This window comes from Ammodytes marinus (genome assembly GCF_949987685.1).
Source record: "Ammodytes marinus genome assembly, chromosome: 2".
Classification (NCBI taxonomy): domain Eukaryota; kingdom Metazoa; phylum Chordata; class Actinopteri; order Uranoscopiformes; family Ammodytidae; genus Ammodytes; species Ammodytes marinus.
The window spans coordinates 19,805,357-19,825,813 of NC_137231.1; the positions used below are offsets into that span (position 1 = coordinate 19,805,357).

The 20,457-nt window shown below is 40.2% G+C and overlaps 1 protein-coding gene across 1 annotated transcript in view; it reads left to right on the forward strand.

The window, feature by feature from the left end:
- The window catches only part of unc5ca (unc-5 netrin receptor Ca), a 195,982-nt gene that overhangs the window by 78,221 nt on the left and 97,304 nt on the right, over positions 1–20,457 (forward strand).

Consider the following 20,457-nt stretch of genomic DNA (forward strand, 5'->3'; position numbering starts at 1 on the left):
CCATTCTGACAAGCCCAGTGTATCGTCCCTGTTGTTGTGTCCTTCAGCAAAGCACTAAATCTCTCGCAGAAGCCCCAGGAGTGCTGCTATGGAGCTGATCTAGAGCCCTGAACTTCCTGCACACTAGGCAGGTGAAGTATCAAAGTAAAACATCTCTTGACATTTGCTCCCATTTGGCCGCCACTCGTACCACACTTTCTGTCATTGGTGAATCCTCCACAAAAAGAACCACAAGATCGTGTGTAACTTCATGCTGCCTTTTGACCAGCTCCACTAAACCACACATCCACACACACCAACACTTTAAATTCAGTTTGGTAATTCTTGATAAAGTTGCGTTTTTAATTTGTTCAGTCTGGAGATTAAAATATAGCATCATCTAACACATTTGTCACAACAACCATGCAAGCGTACATAGTTTGCGTGATTGTTACATAAAGCCTTTACATATATTTACATACATAGATTTATGTAAAGCTCACACAGAATTAACCTGCTGGAATGCCATCGTAAGTGTATATTCTTATTGTATATTGTATATGCTTCTTGTAAAAAAATTAAAACGATTATAATATAATGTGAAAAATACACTTTTTTTCTTCACAGATTTCAATTCACTTCCATTATTTTACTGTACAGGACACATTCATATGTCTGCCATATCAATATAGGTTATTATCCCACTGAAGTAAGCTTTGGTAACACTGTATCACTTTCCCTCTAACAGCCTCTAGTGTCTTCCGGTGTGCAGAAGCCATTCAGCACCTTTTGTCGCTCTTACTTAGTCGTTACCTTGTTTTATATTCTCTTGTGCCAGCATTCATAATTCATTGAATACCTCAAGGACATAGTTTAATAAAAAAAATATATATTTCATTGCATTGCTCTGTCTCAGGTTTTAGTCAATATTCTTTAGCGCAGTCATTTGCACAGAGAGTGTCAAGAGAAAAGTGGTTGCACAGCATACCTTGAGTGTCCAGGAATGCACAGAATGGCCGTAGAGAAAAAGGAGCATCTCCAAGGACTCAACATCCCATATAGTCCTGCACATTCTATTTCCTGAGCTACATTTTCTTTTGTTCTCCTTTGTCGGCGCTCTCTGCCACTTTTCATCCCTCTCTCATCATCCTCCTACTCTTTCTTCTTTCCTCCGTTCTTTTTTGCTCTGTTGGCTCGTTTCACCGCACAACAATAAGACCCGACACATGCACAAAGACTGTATGTGTACAGTAGAAAAGGATGATATGTAGACATGCTTTTGCCGGGTGTGCTTTTGAAATGTGCTTGGTGTATCAAAAAAAAATGCCTTTGATTTTCCTTGTGTGTGTGTGTGTGTGTGTGTGTGTGTGTGTGTGTGTGTGTGTGTCTGTGTGTCTGTCTGTCTGTCTGTCTGTCTGTCTGTCTGTCTGTCTGTGTCTGTGTCTGTCTGTGTGTGTGTGGAGGGGGGATAGAAATATATTTTCTGTTAATAATGCCTAAGAAAATGTGTCACCATAGCACTACACTCTGACAAGCACACTGCTGGACACCTGAAATAACCATAATGAGTTATCTAATTGAAACATGAATCAAACTCCAAATTCCAGCATTGCTCCGTAGTATGGACTTTACGGCCGTTTGCATGTTGCTGTGTCAAATATTGTAGGGCGTCAATTTCATGAGACTGTGACAGGTGGTCAGCTATAGCCCCTGGGATGCAGATCAGTGTAAACCCATGTTTTATTTATTGGGTACAGTTTTAAGTCGATTTCAAATGCTGCTGTTGACCTAAATTCATATCCATATTCATGTACTGCATTCTCCATCCTCCATTCCCTATGTGTTAATCCTGTTATGGTGTTTTTCCTCTGCATCCATGATCAGTTTAGCCCCGACTGTTAGCTCTTCACCTCATTTTCTAGGCATTTTCAGTTAAATAGTATGTGTTGCGTAGTGCACCCCAAAACAAGTGCCTGTGTCCTTTGTTTCATACGGAATGAAACGCATGTAAAGTACAATAACATTAAATGACACAGAATGCAGGGCTTAGCCCACATTTAGCAATTGCAATTACCATTCCAGCTGCAGTTATAACTGTGTTGAGGCAGAGTGCCTATAACACAGCCTGCAATGAAACAATTAACTGGTAAACCCATTTAAAAGGTTCAGTGACATCTGGCCTGACTGATTATTTTACTCCCCGCCTTCCTTTCTGCTGCTGCTTATGCTGCTAATACCACTAATAATAAAAAAGTTCACGACATGTCAACACATTAGGATGTTTTAATTGATTTATTGGCCAGAACTTGCACCATCTACGAGCATATCATTTCCACATGCCAGCTCTCTGAAAAACAATAGTATTGGCTCACTCAGCTGTAGTCCATTACCTTTTGAGCTTACAAGCCTGGAACACTTAAGACCCATTCATCAGCTCTCTGACAGGGCAACCCACTGCAAACACATTCAGTCATGCAGTGAATTTTCTCCGTCAGCCTCAGCCCCCGCTCCCCCCGACAACATTTCAACTTCTGACCTCAGCGTCCACCTGCACAGAGGCCCCTTCATCATACAGCACATCTTCTTTATGGCTCACTCACTCATTCGCGTGCACACACACACGCACACACACACATAGAAACACACACAGGACACACATACAGACATAACATGACACACACGCACAAACACACTTAAAAGCCAAATCAACTTTGACCTTGTGACCCCAGTTAACTAACTAACCTTGTGTTATTTCCCCCGTTCACTGCACTTCATTGTGTGGGGCCTCACTGAAAAGAGCCAGTCATGCAGCACTAGTAGCCCCGGGGCCACTTCAGCTTCCAACCTATCAACATATCCATACATCTTTCTTCTTAGAAACACAGTGAATCGGTCACTTGTTCACTTGAAGATTTGAACTTTCTAACCTTTGACTCGCTCGGCCATGGCCATTTCACGGCACCTCCTATACTTTTATGGTGGCCTTTATATGCATGCTGTTTATCTTAATGTGCAGCCCACCAGGACGCACTGGAGCAACAAGCAGTGCACTTAGCGTTTCTATATTTGAACTTGATCTTGTTGTTCACATGCAGCTGTGGAGTGTATATGTATGTATGTAATTGAAAGCAGCAGCATCAGAAGTTCACAGAGCAAAACAACACAACCCTTATTCTTTCTTTATTGACATATCTTAAAGTATAAAACCAGATTCCATTAGCATTGTCCCTGCAGGACATGTTTTAGGAGATGAAATCCACTTCACTTCACATAAGAACTCTTTACCTTCTCGTGTATGTATGACCATGTGTTGCTAATGCAGAGCGTCCCTCCGCACTATGGCTTTCAAAGAATCTGGTCCACAAACTGGCTTAAATGTGAAAGTTAATGAGGCGCATACAGTTAACTCCTTACCATATGCACTGGATCTGAACTTCATTGTTTCCTGCATAATGCTGTGATTTATTTTGCGACCATGTTAATAGGAGATTTTGTAAATACATAATTAACCTCAGAGTGACTCTGCGTTGAACGGTATTCAATTGTGTTTCGGAATGGCCTGAAATTTAAAAGGATCTTAAAATTGAATCACTTAGGACTGAACTCACAACCTCCATGTTTTGCACCACATTCTTTTTCTTAATGTTCAGTGTATCCTTAAAGCTGAAGTATGTGATTTATGTATGTTAATATAAGTGTTAAATCGCTCTTTATCCATACAGTGATCACTTATACAGTGTGCGCGTTTCATAAAGCCGATCTCTCAGTCACCCGCTGTGCATCGGCAAAATAAACTTTTCTGTGAACCCACTACTGGTATCCAATCAGAAGGGAGAACGCTACAAACCGGCACCCGTCTCACTGACGGTGCACGTGCAGAGCAACAGATGGGTTAATGTGTATGCGCCTACAATGGCGGAGCAGGTAAAAATCCTTTCCAATGTCTGTTTTGATTTTTTGTATCATGTTTTATCACACTTACGGATATGAGATGATGCGAGATAACTCGCTTCTTGAAGACCGTAGTGCATTAATGTGGTGACGTGGGGACAAGAGAGGGGACTGCTAACTGCAGTAACTGACAGGAAGTTAGCTAAACTGACCATTCCGCTTACTGAACCTTTAACTTGGCCTTTCCACCATCTGAAGTTGTGACCCTTTAGATTTCACAGTGGTGACTTCCATGCTTATGATGAAAACAGAAATGGATCTTTTGTATTGATGTAGGGATGGCTTGTGCGTAGTTGATGTTAGAAGTGTTTGAACTGATATCAAATTAAAATGGGTGAAGCATTGGAAAAGCCAGGAACTGAGAGAAATCCTCAAAGAACCGCTTCCTATTGTAACGTTGAAACATGTTTAAAGGACTTTGATGTTTTTAATAGGGCTTTGACATCTTCATTATTCATCTTTCAATCTCACAGCTAAGAACTTTTGGTTCCACCGTAATAATTAAGTTAAACCTCATTCCACAGAAGGATTATCTTTTGATTTCTCAGGTCCAAAAATAAAATCACAGACAGCAGCATCCTTAGAACAGCACTGCTTCTGCTGACATTACCCTGAAAATATACAGTCACAGAGGGATTCAACTCTTCTTTTTTAAGGACAGCCCCTCTCATCATGACACTCTGCCGCCCCTAGGGAATAAAAAAATATATATATATTTCAGATTAAAGTTAAGATGTCTTAAGCTGTTACTCATCATTTCCCTGTGTCCCTTTTTTTAAAACCACTTTTAGTCACACTGCCTTGCTGCCATCTTGTGAAGTCTGTCACAGCTTTGCACTGTACACCGTGCCCTCAAGCTTCACCATTGTTTATGCGCTCCCCCAGCGCACCCATGTCAAAATGGTAAGCAATCGACCATCAGTCAACAAAACCAATGACATGTAGCAACCAAGGGGAGCCTTTAGCCTGCATATTTATCTGCACCATGAGTTCACAAGTCCATGTATTTTTTTCTGAAGGGGCCCATATATTGAAAGCTGTGTGAGGGACTGGGACACTTACAGTAACTGGACACATTCCCCGATGCTGAGTGAGGAACTATGTGTTTATGTGTAAAATTGCTGTTTATAGCACAGAGAAACACAGCGGGCGCATTGAGGTTAATGTTGAAACCATCTTTAGACTTGATTATATGTTCAGAAATGAATTTTTAATGTTCTGGCAAGTGCTCGCTATGAACAGCAGTCGAAAACATCCCGTGTGTTGAATCATGCATGAAGCTTCCGTGTGTAAAGTTGAATGCTGTATACAATATTGAATATCTTACCCATGTAGTTTCCATGTAAAAGATAAAATATTCAATTGCGCTCGGTGAAAGTCAATACCGCAAAGTTCTGAGGATGTGACCCCTAGCATCATCCAAGCCAGTGTATTTAATCCTAGCCTGGACTGAACACAATGGCTTAATACAGTCTTTGCCCCCCCCCCCAAAAAAAAAAAAAAAAAAAAAAAAAAACCTTTTCATGGAAGTGAAAATGTTTTTTCATGCACAAAATCGAAATCTGCAAATGAGTGATTACATAACAAGCAGATCATTCAATCATTTTCCTTTTTTACATTCTCTAAGACTACCCATTAGGAACCCATTCAAAGTTAACCAGCTGGCAAGTCATAACCTGTTCTTGAAATGCACAGAAGTATATTTGTGTAAAATGAAATGAGCCAAGGATAAAAATGTAACTTCACTACAATCAATGTATCAATGTAATTGAATTACTTAAAATGACACTTAAAGGCATACTAGGTAATCAAATCTAGAATTTCAACTATTAACACAGTTAGTATAAACATAAACACATGTTAGCCAAGCATTTTCTGGAGATAAACTTGTATTCCTTTTAATTGCAACATTTAGTGTGTCACAGCAACATCTACAGTATGTTATAGGTGTTAGCCGGCTCAACTATGTCCATACACTCGGGTCCCATTCAGCTCAGGCTGAGACGTAATGTGTGAAACCCCTTATGACAGGTTTCATTTGGGACCACTTTGATTTTCTTTGTCACGGGAATTTCCATTGCTTACGGTCTAGGATTGTTTTTCGCCACCAAAAGCCAATAAAAACCCATTCTTAGCCCATTGTGTAATTTACAAAAGCTTCATATAAGACTAAAATAAGACAGAAAATAAAATAAGGCTCTTCTGGCTCTCTTGCTGTCCAACTCTCTCGCTCTCTTTTCTTTCTTTCTTTCTCTGACAAAAAAACACACATCCTCACTCTTGAGATTGTTGCTTCCCTGTTCGGTAACCACTGCTCTAGTTCCCACAAGCTCTCTAGCACAGCTCGTTTCTGAGTGCTAGTACTTGTGATGGTAGCAGACCCGAGATACAAGTTAATTAGGGCTCTGGCAGCAGAAGATCCCACAGAAAGAGGGACAAAACAGCCGAGGTGGTGTCAAAGGAATATCTTGACATTTTTCCCCCCCTCATGTGTCACACAGCAGACCATATGTGCACTCCAGATTCCAAACTGCTTTCTACAATTATCATTTAAACCAATAGCTTCATACCTTTGAGACCATGAACGTGTGTAAAAAAGAATTAGGTCACTGGTTTTCATTCCAATAGCTGTTAAAATGTTACTGTCTGAAGTCAAGTGGTACCAAAGCCACTTCTTTCAAGGAATAATGAAACACTAATGATGTGTTTTTAATGTTCGCTCAACAACAAATTAAGACATTAGGACTTATTACCAGGCCATTGCTTAAATAAGACATTGTTTCTTAGCAATTTTTGCCTGTTTAAATAAAGGATGATGATGATAATAATATCCCTAAAGTATACACATAACACAGTAAAATTAGTATTAGGAAAAAATTAATAGTGACAACAAATGTGGGGCTCACGGGAAGGGAACGTAGTGAGAAGAACTAGAGGCTGGCAGGTGAAGAGTAGGAGAACGAAATGCAAAAGATGGAATGAGAGCCTTATATGAGACCGTGTTGAGCTGTAGTTTTGAATGGAGAGGGCAAAGGCATTATCGAGCTAAAAGAGAGTATGCAAGGATGCATGAGGGGGAGCAAGAGGCAGGCAAGAGAGAAAAGCATGGTCAGTTAATGTGTCTGTAATAAGGTCAGAGTTAGAAGTCCATTATCAGCCCCCCTGGAGGCTCTATTTATAGTGACCTGGGGAGGGTGGGAGGAAGGGAGGGTGGGAGGGAGGGAGAAAGAGAGCAAATAAGAGAAATAGAGTTTGAGATGAAGAGGTATACGATCCAGGGCAGAAGAAAGCTGAGATAAGGAGGTCGGAGGGAACAATGTTTGAGAGCAACTGTTGTGAAAGAGTGAATATGGGCAAAGCCAGCAATGTGGATAGAGGAGGAGAAGTGTTGAAAGATGCCAGAGAGAGAGAGATAGAGAGAGAGAGAGAACAGCAGGGGAGAAAGAGAGTTTGGCTAGGCGAGAGGAAAGAACTGGAGCCCTCCGGTCGGAAGGAATGAGGGTGTTAAGGAGGGGATGTAAGGGAGGAGGGATAAGAAGGTGAGAGAGGAGAAAGATAGATTGAGAGAGAGAGACAGTGAGCCTCCAGATGGAGAAAGGCAAGAAGAGTGAAATGTCTGATCCAATTCTATCTTCAGCTCGGAACAAAATAGACAAAATATTGGAAAGTCATCAGATGAAAAATAAGCCTGCAATCTTTTCTTTATCATTTGAGTCGAGGCCGTCTTTATTATTTTATTGTGCACTGTGTATTTTAATTATTAGGAAGCAGGAGGAGAAGGAGCGATAGGAAACAATATGCATGAGTAGGTAAGAGATAGTTAAAGGAAGGATGGAAAATGTAAACACAGATGCTTCAGAGGAACAGAAGAGTGTTATAGATTACATCAACAGAAAAAACACAAAGTGGCCGGCTGGTTAAGGGCCCATGTGAAATATTCCCTCTGGGGAAGTGACTGAAGGAGAGGAGGATGGACACATCTATGTCATTCCTCCAAAGCAAAAAGAGAGTGAAAGTATAGGCTGCAAGCAGCAGAAAAAAAGAGATGCCTGGATAACGTGAATACAAACAGGTTTTCTTAAGGAATTGGGGGAAATAAATCACAAACCAGGATGAAAAGGAGCGGACAGACATTTTTGATGGATTGTAAAAAAGTTAAAAAAAGTAATCATAACCACATATAGACCTGCTACAGAGGGACACCGACAGGTGGATAACATGCAGATAGGCACATTGAGAGAACCAGGTGGGGAGGGAGTGAGACGTGGATCATACAGGATAGACGTATACACAAAACCAGGCGGCCATACTATCAGCTGTCAGCGACTCAGTAAAACATTATCCTATCTGCCTGAAAATAGCAGTCCTTTCGCAGGCCAATGTTTTGATATTCTAATGCTCTGCCCTGCGCCGGCTGCTTGTATTAATAGCGATACTGAGCTGTGATAGTAGAACATGAATGAAAGCGAAGCCTCGCATTCCCCTCAGGCCTGGGATAAGGGAGGCAGAATCCATCTGGTAGATAACATTACACAGCAACTCGCACAAGTTTGTACCCCCACAAACTTACATAAGACTATGCATAAGAATGAGTTATTCCATCTGCATGTGGATATGTTCGGCGAGCATGCTGTGTGTGTGTGTGTGTGTGTGTGTGTGTGTGTGTGTGTGTGTGTGTGTGTGTGTGTCTGTGTCTGTGTCTGTGTAATACAAATCTTTTTTATTAGATCTGATAACTGTTCTTGATGATTGTTATAATGACTATAATTCTTCTTCTGACTGTTCACATTGTTGCCTGTTTTTCTTATCTATTTCTCCTCCTGGCAGAATGCATTTAGTTGTTATTATAGAGTTTGTCCAATATTATTGCCCTATTCAATTTCAGACAGACTGTGATTAAACTAAATGTGTAAACTGCAATCCTTCATGTTTGACAAGAAAGAACAATTTTTTTTATATTGCCAATCATAAAGGACAGTTTATTTGTTTTTGGCTATTGTGGAAAAATTCTAATTTGACAAATCTTATCTTTTTCTTGACTTTGGTGTTGGTGTTGGTGTTGCGTAGAGTTCAGAAGAAGGAGGTGGAATTAAAAAAACCCAGCATAGATGAGGATGGAACTAGACACTGTAGGTTTTAATCTGGCCTCGCTCTCACTGGGGCTGATCACGGTGGCTGATTGTCAGTGTGACATTTAAGATATTGAGTCGTATGGAAGGTGCAAACTGTCTCATTGCCTGGAGCTCAACCTTATAAAAAGGGAATTTGATATTAACCCCGTTCTGTGGAGCATCCTGTGCTGTCCGGTGAGGTGAAAGTAGACTCACCACAGAAACTGGAGATAAGTGCTGGTGCTGGCCTAAGAGCCAATACAGGAACAAACCAGGAATACCTGCTCTCAAGTTCTTTACTTGGAGCAGTATACCCCTCTCTCCCCTCTCTCCGTCTCTCTCTCCTTTCTAAACATAGGAAGCTGCTTTCCAAAAATCCTGTTGTGTGAGCAAACGTGCGAGAAAAGAAAAGAAACCGAAGAGAGCGGAGCGGTAGAATAATTCAGGAACTAACAATAGAAGCAGCAGTTGTCATTCAGGACAAACATAGATATGTATTTATTTAGTCAGAAGCTGTGTGTGTCTTTATGCAAACAATAGCAACTGAGTGCTGTAACACTGCCTACCTGCAAACACCCACTCACAAGCTGCTCCTGTGCTGTGTGTGTGTGTGTCCTTGCCTAAAATGTGACTGTGTCCAATTGTATATACGTTTGATGTATGTCCAACTGTGATTGTGTTAGTAAGTGTTTCAGTCTGGCTCTGAACCAAGCTGAGATGGTGTGTATGCCTCAAGTCAAGTGCAGGAAAGAAAAGTTGTCTCTTTGTTTTGTTTATGATAAATCTTTTTTAATATTTTGCTAGTTCTATCGTTAAATAACTTGTTTCCTCTGTGACCTCCATAATACAAAATGTAATCAGCGCAAACTCCTAACCTCATTGATGTTTGTGCCTGTTGTGTGTATTTATTTGGCAAATATGCTTAATTTGAGTTAGTAGAAAAAACTTTAGGGAAAAAATGTGTTTATGAATAATCAGTTGATAATCAAAGGCTTCATACCTTTGAGACCGCGAACGTGTGTAAAAAAGAATTAATTCACTGCTTTTCATTACAGTAGCTGTTCAAATGTTACTGTCTGAACCAAAGTGGTGGTCCAATCGACAAAATAGCCATCCCTAGAGTCACACTGCCGGCACGGCAAAAAAAAAATGAAATAAAGCTTACTCAGTAAACAATTAATTAAAAGTTAGAAATTCAACTTTGAAATTCAAGCTATGAGACCTATGAAACATGGACATGGTATTGACCAAGAAGAGTTAATTATTCATGGAAATACACATGCATGCTGGCATATGTCCAAATACGCAAATACAGTGCTCACACACACACACACACACACACACACACACACAGTTATCCGAATACCGCTGTAGAACATTAAATACTCCCTGTTTATTCACTTAGATTCTCATGTAAAATACTCTGAAATGCAATGAGGACAATAAGATACACACACATGTACAAATGCACCATCGCATTGGTTTACAGTCTGCCTATTTAAAAATACATGACATCATTGACATCCCGTTTCTCACACACACACAGACACACACACACACACACACACACACACACACACACACACACACACACACACACACACACACACTCCACAACACACAACGATATGCACTTCACACACGCAATTGGAGGCAGTGCAGCTTTCAGAATTGTAATGTGGGAATAAATAAAATATGCATGTCACAGATACTGCTTCTGTGTTGGTTCGTGTCTATGAGCATCTTGTTTTCATATACTTTGAGTGGCGAGAGCTGAAAATGTGTGTCTGTTGTTGTTCCTGGCTGCAATGTACAGTAATTATTCAGAATGTAAATTAACTGGGCTTTATCAATGTCACAATATGAATATATTTAACAAGCAGTGATGTCTCTCTAACACATGCAAAGTGGAGAATATCAAAACGTTGTCATACCATCATTATGTCTTGCTTTATATAACACCGCTGTAGATAGAAAGGGATATACAGCTCAAATAACAACTGAGTTGACAAGAAAAAAGTCCTAAAGAGGAACTAAATATATTACAGAATTCCTTAACAAAAAACCTAAGCTACCGCTCTATTTCTTGCACTTGCTGTTGCTTAATGTTTGTTTATAGCTTTAATAAATGACCACTGTATTTCCGATATATTACTTCACCCTATTAAGGAGTCGATGTACTATGAGGAATTATTCATTCTGCCTAGACTGCATTACAATAAGCTATGTGTCTTAACCAGTAGCCCACCACGATGACCCAGATTTATTCCTCTTTTCATTCTACAAATAGTGCCTTCTTTCTTAACGGAGGCCAGCTGTGGCCACCTCTCTGCAGGCATGGTCGTAAATCTAGTCCCAGGCTTTAGTTGGGGCCTTATATGTCTCACACAATGAAAGTCTGAGGACGCCAACCAGCTGTCACCCTCTGCTCCCATATTGAGATACTCCAGCTTCCAAGCCCTTTCTTCTAATATGAATGGCCTACTAGCCCCAAATGCCTAGCGGATGTATAACTTGCTATGGCAAGGGAGTGTGCTGTGTTTTCCTGGAGTTATTTCTTTCAACAAATTTGAGAAAAAGTGGAATACCCCCCTGGATGTTCAATACATCGTCATCACATACAGGGGTAACAATTATCTACGAATATATTTGCAACTCACCATGAAAAATCTTCATGAAGATCTGATCCAGGGTTTGCATATGTTTACATGAAACGGCATGTTGGCCTTTTCTAGTGTTCATATTTGTTTTGCTGTAGTTTATTCAACAATATATACATTGAATGATCCCTTTGGACAAAGATAATGGAGCAGTTAAGTTCTCTCACTTTGCAAGTCTACTCGTGTCTTGTATAATGTGGCTTCTATCAAAGTGCAGACTGAGGATAAGACTGTGATTCACTTCCAAATGACTAATAACGCCTCACATTGGACTGCATTCAGAGCCTTAAGAAATAAATGTACATCCTTAGTGAGGAAGAATGTATCTGACTACTATTTAAAATTGATCACAGACACCTATTCTAACCCAGCAAAATTCTGGAAGGTGGTTAAAACCAACAAAAATAGCTCTGCTACATCAGCTTCTATTCCAATTCAGGTTAAATTTGATGATAGTTTTATTACCGATCAAACCGAGATCTGCGCTGGTTTTAATAGACATTTTAATGTTGCTGGCCATATCTTCAAAGAGGACAACTCTAGATCTTCTCTAGCAGACAACCAGCTACCCCTTGAACAGGTTCATATGCCTACCACCAATGATGTTCCTCAGTTTTCTATTATTCCTGTGTCCTCCAGTATGGTTCTTGATGCTCTCTTAAGCATTGACCCCAAGAAATCCACTGGAGAAGACAACCTAGACCCATTCTTTCTCCAACTCTCAGCCCCTGTAATTGCAGAGTGTATTACCCACATTTTTAACCTTTCTATATCTTCCTGCGTTATTCCAAGGATCTGGAAATCAGCTTGTGTCCTTCCTTTGTATAAAGCGGGAGAAAAAACTGACCCTAATAACTATAGGCCAATATCCAGACTGTCATGTCTGTCAAAAACGCTGGAATCCCTTATTAATTACCAATTGAAAACATTTCTCTCAAGTCACACTATTTTATCTGTTCACCAATCTGGTTTTAGAACTAACCATAGCACTATCTCTGCCATCACTCTGGTTACTAACAATATTGTCTCTGCCTTAGATAATAGTAATCACTGTGCTGCCCTCTTTATTGATCTCAGTAAAGCCTTTGATACAGTAGACCATTCTTTACTATTAGATAAATTGGCTAACATTGGTATTAGTGAAAATGCGTGTAGCTGGTTCAGTAATTACCTTTCTGACCGATCTCAATGTGTGAAGCTAGGTAATATCCAATCTGGTTTCTTACCCATAACCAAAGGTGTTCCACAAGGTTCAATTTTAGGTCCGGTACTATTCACCATCTACATCAATGATATTGTGTCTCTTGTCAGTGGTTGTCAAATCCATTTATATGCTGATGACACCATCTTGTATTGTGTTGCTGACTCTGCAAAGTCAGCTATTGAGAACCTGCAACTGTCCTTTAATGCTCTTCAGAATGCTCTTATTTCACTTAAACTTGTCCTTAACCAGACTAAAACTAAATTCATGTTGTTCTCTAGGGCTAGAGATTTAGACAATAGTGCATGCATCTATGCTGTGAACGGTTCTTTGATCGAGAGAGTCTCTGAATATAAGTACCTTGGTATCTGGCTAGATGAAAAACTCTCTTTTACATTTCACATAAAAAATCTTGTCTGTCGTCTGCGACAAAAGATTGGATATTTTTATAGGAATAAAGCTACCTTCCCGTTGTTTAGTAGGAAAAGGATTATTGAGGCAGTTTTTATGTCTGTCCTTGATTACGGTGATGTGGTTTATCGGCATGCATCTCGTTCATGCCTTAAACTCCTTGACTCTGTATTTCACTCTGCTTTGAGATTCATTACAGGAGATGCTTATGATACACACCATTGTGTTTTATGTGAAAAGGTTGGGTGGTCCTCCCTTAAGGAGAGACGTGATGCACATTGGCATATTTTTATATATAAAGCTCTGACTGGAAAGCTACCACTCTATCTGACAGAAATGCTGCTTATTTCAGATGGCTTTATCAAACCCGCTCAACTGACATGATCATGTTATATGTCCCCTATGCCCGGTCTGAGCTTGGTAAAACCGCTTTTAGCTATAGTGCCCCTGACTCCTGGAACAGCCTACAACATACAATTAAAATAAATACACTCATATCTGTTAACCAATTTAAAAGTATTATTTTGAATCAACCCCTCCACACTTGTAACTGTTTTAATTAGGCTATTATTTATTTCATTCAATTGATCTGAATGTTTTAAATTGTTGTTGTCTGTGTGTGTGTGTGTGTGTGTGTGTGTGTGTAAACTTGTTATGTATTCTCATTGTATATTGTGTATCTGTACTCGACGTCATTGTAAAAGAGGGTCACCCCTCAATTGATCTTTCGAGGTTAAATAAAGGTTACAAACAAATGGATGTAGATCCACACACACACACAACATCTGACTAAACAAATAGACAAAATCTCATCCCACTGACTGTTCTTTCAACAAAGACATTCCTAGAGGGGCACTATACTGCAACATACCGCTAACAACAAAATACTAAATGCATTTTAAGATTAAAATGATTTTAACTGCCTGCTGATATTGACTTCAGGTATGTCTTGAGGCAACACTAGGTAAACAGAAACCACAATTATAGTGCTACTGTTTCAAAGCATGCATAATGTAATACAGTAAACACACACTTAAGGTGAATACTGAATTCCCAATTGAGGGTTACAGAATATGTTTCAAAAGAGAGCATTTATACAATCCCTTTGTTATTTAATCAAAGCAATAATGTCAGCAAATTACAAAAGATGTGAGGAGGGAAAGAGAGAGAGCAAAAATTGGAGGAGGTGGGCAGTTCATTCAATGTATTTGAGTGAGAGAACTACTCAAGTGCTGCTCTATAGGTGAATAGTTGATGAGCTTTTTTCCATTTATAGCACTGTGTGTGTGTGTGTGTGTGTGTGTGTGTGTGTGTGTGCGTGTGCGTGTGCGTGTGCGTGTGCGTGTGCGTGTGCGTGTGCGTGTGCGTGTGCGTGTGCGTGTGCGTGTGCGTGTGTGTGTGTGTGCATGGATGAGTGGATTATATATAAAGACATGCTCTTGTGGTTTTGCTTTCATACGTGTGTCCTCTGTTTGCTTGTATTTTTTCTGAGCCTGCAAATGTGTGTGTGCATGCGTGAGTGTGTGTATGTTTTATTGCGTCAGTGTCTGCGTGTTTGGCTAAAAGACCGCATCATATATCTAATTCCAGAGCAATGATACACTAGCTCCCTGCTGTCCCATCATTCCTCACTCACTCTCCCTTTTTCCCTCAATGGCCCTTAACGCCCCAAACATTTTCAATATTGTATCCTAAGTTCTAATAATGTTTATAAAAAAAAGAGATCAGTGATGTGTGTGTGTGTGTGTGTGTGTGTGTGTGTGTGTGTGTGTGTGTGTGTGTGTGTGTGTGTGTGTGTGTGTGTGTGTGTGTGTGTGTGTGTGTGTGTGTGTGTGTGTGTGTGTGTGTGTGTGTGTGTGTGTGTGTGTGTGTGTGTTTACTTGTGAGACAGAAAGATAAACTCTGGGAGGAAGAGAGGTAGCAAGAAAAAGGAGAGCTTTGGGAGCCTGTGTGTTTTTCTTTTTGTTTTAGTTTACACAAATGCGCCTTTTGTGTGGGCGTGTGCATATATCCTTATGGGCCTGTGTGTGTGTGACTGAGCGTCTGAGAAAGATAGGGATCGTTCCTGCTTTGTTTTCTTAGTTGTTCATAGGTATGTGTGCTGCTGATAGCGGTCGCAGGAGAGGATTGGGAATGAGAGGGGTACTGGTTTTAAAAGTGTTTTTGTATGTCTATTTACGGTGTGTGTGTGTGTGTGTGTGTGTGTGTGTGTGTGTGTGTGCGCGTGTGTGTGTTTTTGCATGTGCGTGTATTTGTGTGTGTTTTTGCAGCTGCTGCTGATTCCATCTAGCTGATAAGACGCTTAGAAGTATGATCTCAGGATTTCCACGGCCACTGCACTGATACACATCATAGACCACTTACCGAAACACCAACACGCATGCACACATACACACACACACACACACACACACACTACAAACCCACACTATTACCCATGAGGCATTCTGACCCTACATGGCTACGTTTGGCTTGCTTTAAGGCGTGGGCACGCACAGTTCAATCATTTGAAATTCCTCTTGAAAATAAAAGTTTAACAAAATGTCACAGCGCTATATATCAGTATTGCTGCTAAGTGGCCTTACGCGTGTACATTTTCCATCAACATTTGGTAGGAAGTTGTATTGTCAGAAGATTAATATTGGCAGTTGTGATTAACTATCAAGTTAAGTGTTGAGTATCCTCCATATCACACTTACTATACTCACAAGATTGTTTGATAAAATATCATAGAAAAATGTAAGAAGAGAATTCAGCAACACTTATGCAACTGATTTGATGATGGCTTTTTTATAATCTTTTTTTATTTTTATTTTACAGCAGAGTTTGCTCAAGACCATGTTCACTAACATTAATATTAGTAACCCATTTCATTATCTACATCTCCCTTCTCTTCCTCTGTCATCAATCCATCAACCCCTCTATCCATATGATGGATCACTTCACATTGACAGCATGATTGGCCACTTTTGATGACATCATTCTTAGCAGATTTACAGACATATACTGGTCGGGGTTTGTAGGTTTCCCTGAAGTGGGCAGGCCGTGCAAGGCGAGAGCAAGGGGAATAGATGTGTTTTTTGCCCCTGGTACATATTTACTACATATCGTAAATCGAACCTGGACATTGTCCTGCTACAGCCATCCATTATTGATGACAGCGTTCAGGCAAGACGTTTATGAGCTGGGCTGTTAGGATCAGTATTTCACTCTGTCAGTGGATCAGAAGAGAGGAGTGTGGGTAAGGAGCAGAGGAAACAAGATGAGGAGAAGGTTTGGGAAGAGAGTGGAAAGGAAAACTGTTGGGGAAGGAAACTTATGTGAAGTGGACTGTGGAAAGAACCAGGAGACAGATAGAGAGAATATAGTGGGAATTTCTGAGACAAAGCCTTTTTTCATGGGGAATTGTCTCTCTCCATCCCTCCCCTTTTTCTCCATTCCACCCACCCACTTCCCTCAGCTATCATGTTTCTTGTGCCAATCAATATTTTATAGCTGTCGCTCCAGAGCAATGAACTCTCTGAATGACAGATGAGGGTGAGAATGGGTGTTGGGGCAAAGTGGAGAGTGGGAGGGGTATGGGAGGGTGTAAAGCAGAGTGGTGCAGAAACATGGAATCACAAGGAATGGCATTAGTGAAAGAAGGGAGGCAGTACAGCCAGTGGGACAACGACACGGATAAAAAAATATGACACCAAGAGTAGAAGTAAAAATTCCCACAGATAATGAAATTATACCAGGGAAAAATGTCTACCCATTTTCACACTAATTAGAGAACTAAGAGAGAGAAAAATGTCAGCTTCATGACATCAAAGTGAGAAGGCTGCCTTCTCATTTTCCCCCTATTTGTGTCTTGTTGTTTTACCTAAGCTGCTTTTAGCTCCCATAGCCCAGAGCGCACTGCTATTCTCCAAGATAAGGGCCACGACCACACACACATGTTGTTTTGTACATTGTGCATATACAGTATGTGTTTGTGTGTCTGTAGCCATGACACGTTAGGGTGGAAAAAAAGAGTTTGAACCTTAAAGCCGTGTCAAAAATATTCTATTCTATACAATTTCCCCATGAGTCACGGCTTTCCAGGTGAAGCACACACACTTGTCTCGTGCACACACACGCGCGCACGCACGCACGCACGCACACACACAGAGGAAGAGAGAGAGAGAAAGGGTCTACAGTGTGTGTGTGTGTGTGTGTGTATTTGTTTGCGTGTGTGCGCGCGTGCTTGTTTTTGTAATTGTGCATGAATATATGTTTGTTGTGTTTGTGTGCATGTGTGTCTTAAAGGAAGAAAGAAAGAAATAGAAAAAAAGGAAGAAAGAGAAAAAAAGAGAAAGAAAGAAGGACAGAAAACCTGCTCTTGTAATCCGCTGTGTTTTGGTGACCTTGGCAACCTGGTGACAAAACATTGTTGGGGACCCTTTGATTGAGGCCACGGGGGGGTGTGAAGTTTGGACAGGCTGAAAAGGCAGTGCAGGAAAGAGAGCAGGAGGCAGGAGGAGGAAGATAAAGTTCTTGGTGCCCTCAGGGTTGACCAAATGAGCACTCTCACAGCCAGTACACTTTCCCTGCTCTGTTCATCCTCTCCTGGCCACTGCATCATTATTTGCTGTAAAAATACTGTTCAAAATGTCCATGTTCCCATTTCGGATTTAATAACAATACAGGAAGTAGTTTAATTGAATAACTTTTTGGATTATGTCTGTGTTTTCAGCTCAATTTCAGGGCTAAACTGATTTATTTTATGGATTTCCTAGTGCCACTTTCTAATGTGACCCGGTGCTTATACAGTATGTATCTATCTATACGTTTGAAAGACTCAAAAACGGTTTACTGTGATATTTTTGTGAAGGTACTATGTATCCTTTGTAGTCTTATGACTTGCTAGGTTCTCAGCGAGTTGTCAGTGATATGTTTCACTTGGGATGTTAAATGCACGAGACTCTAAAGTGAGTATGTGTTTCTAAGTAGTAGTTTCTAAGTGTATAGTGTTTGTGGTTAAGCTTTTCAGACTTATCGTTTGTTGGTGTGTCCAAATCCCATCACGTAAATGCCTTGTTTAGATTTGAGGTGTGTATGTGTGTGTGTGTGTGTGTGTATACAGTCAAGTGCGAAAGTTTGTGAACCCCTTGAGCCTTTTGGAATTTTATTTATTTTAACCATTATTAATTCATTTTTATCAATACCAGTATTTTTTATATGAAATAACAGATGTTTGTTTATCAATTCAACATTTTTATTTTCCAGAAATCAATTGTTAAAACAGATAAAACAAATTATTTGACGAATGTTGTATGTGCAAAAGTTTGTGAACCCTGAGCTGCATTGCTTAAATCGAGCAAGGTAAACACAATCAGGTTGGCCAAATTGGTTGATGAAATAGACCAATGTAATGAGAGATCTTTAGGAAAGAAATTGGGCGGCACTAGATAAAACAGAGATAAAACCAGGTCAGTTTAGGCTCACCAAAGTGAACCCATACAGGTCAGACATGCTAAAAGGGAAACAAATCTCAGAGGATCTCAGGAATAGAGTTTTGATGTTACACATTTGTCTGGGGACAGTTATAAATTCATAAAAAAATATTTGAGCTCAATCGGTCCACCGTGAGGCAAATCATCTACAAATGGAGAGCTTTAAGAGTGACTTAACATCTGCCTAGAAGTGGACTTCCTTCAAAAATATCCTCAAGCGCCACAAGAAAAGTGATTTTTCAGGTAAAAGCCAACCCAAACATTACACCTGGAGATTTGCAGACAATTTGAAACCACCATTATTCACTTGGGAGAAGGTTCTCTAGGTGGTAGGCAGAATTGCGTTTTTGCCCAAACATGGCGGTTTTGGTTATGACCAAACAGTTCAATTTTTGACTAATCTGTCCACAGAATAAGACTTCAGGTATCTCCAGGTGCTCTCTGGCAAAGTTGTGACAAGCAGTTTTGTTCTTTTTTGAGAGCAGAGGCTTCTTCAGCAACCATCCCATGAAAGCCATGTTGACTGAGTTTTCTTCTTATTGTGGAACCATGCACATCTGTCCCAGATGCTGCAAGAGAGGTCTGCAAATCACCAGATGTAATGTTTGGGTTGGCTTTTAACTGAAAAATCACTTATCTTGTGGCGCTTGTGGATATTTTTGAAGGAAGTCCACTTCTAGGCAGATGTTCAGTCACTCTTAAAGCTCTTCATTTGTAGATGATTTGCCTCACGGTGGACCGATGGAGCTCAAACTTTTTTAAAAATAATTATAGCTGTCCCCAGACAAATGTGCAGCATCACAACTCTATTCCTGAGATCCTCTGAGATTGTTTCCCCTTTTAGCATGTCTGACCTGTATGGGTTCACTTTGGTGAGCCTAAACTGACCTGGTTTTATCTCTGTTGTATCTAGTGCCGCCCAATTTCTTCCCTAAAGATCTCTCACTACATTGGTCCATTTCATGACTCAATTTGGCCCATCTGATTGTGTTTACCTGCTCCATTTAAGCAATGCAGCTCAGGGTTCACAAACTTTTGCACATACAACATTCGTCAAATAATTTGTTTTATCTGTTTTAACAATTGATTTCTGGAAAAGAAAAATGTTGAATTGATAAACAAACATCTGTTATTTCATATAAAAAATACTGGTATTGATAAAAATGAATTAATGATGGTTACAATAAATAAAATTCCAAAATGTTCAAGGGGTTCACAAACTTTCGCACTTGACTGTATGCTGGCTCCTCTGTGATCTTCTGTGGCGCATAGTTATCAATAATACCCATGTCTGTGTTTTGCAGAGACGTTTATCTGTCTTTTTGAAGAATCAAAATCATGTTGAGTTTTATTATAATTGTTTTTATAAATAAATGACAGGCACAACAGTCGGGTGCTGATTAAAGATGCATTTTTGTGGCTCTGTGGTCGAAAATTGTACGCTGTCCAGGTCACCGGCTTGAGACACGGTAATTATTAACGATCAAATGAGAACGACTTTGTCTCATAAGCTCTCAGTTCAGGGGACAATGCTGCTCACTGGTGTGAACCACAGAACGCTAACGAACAATTGGAAGAATGCAGCATGTCTTTCCCCTAACCAACTACTGTCCCTGTTAGGCCTCAACCCCGAGTCGATAAAAACAAAGACCAATTGAGATGGAAGT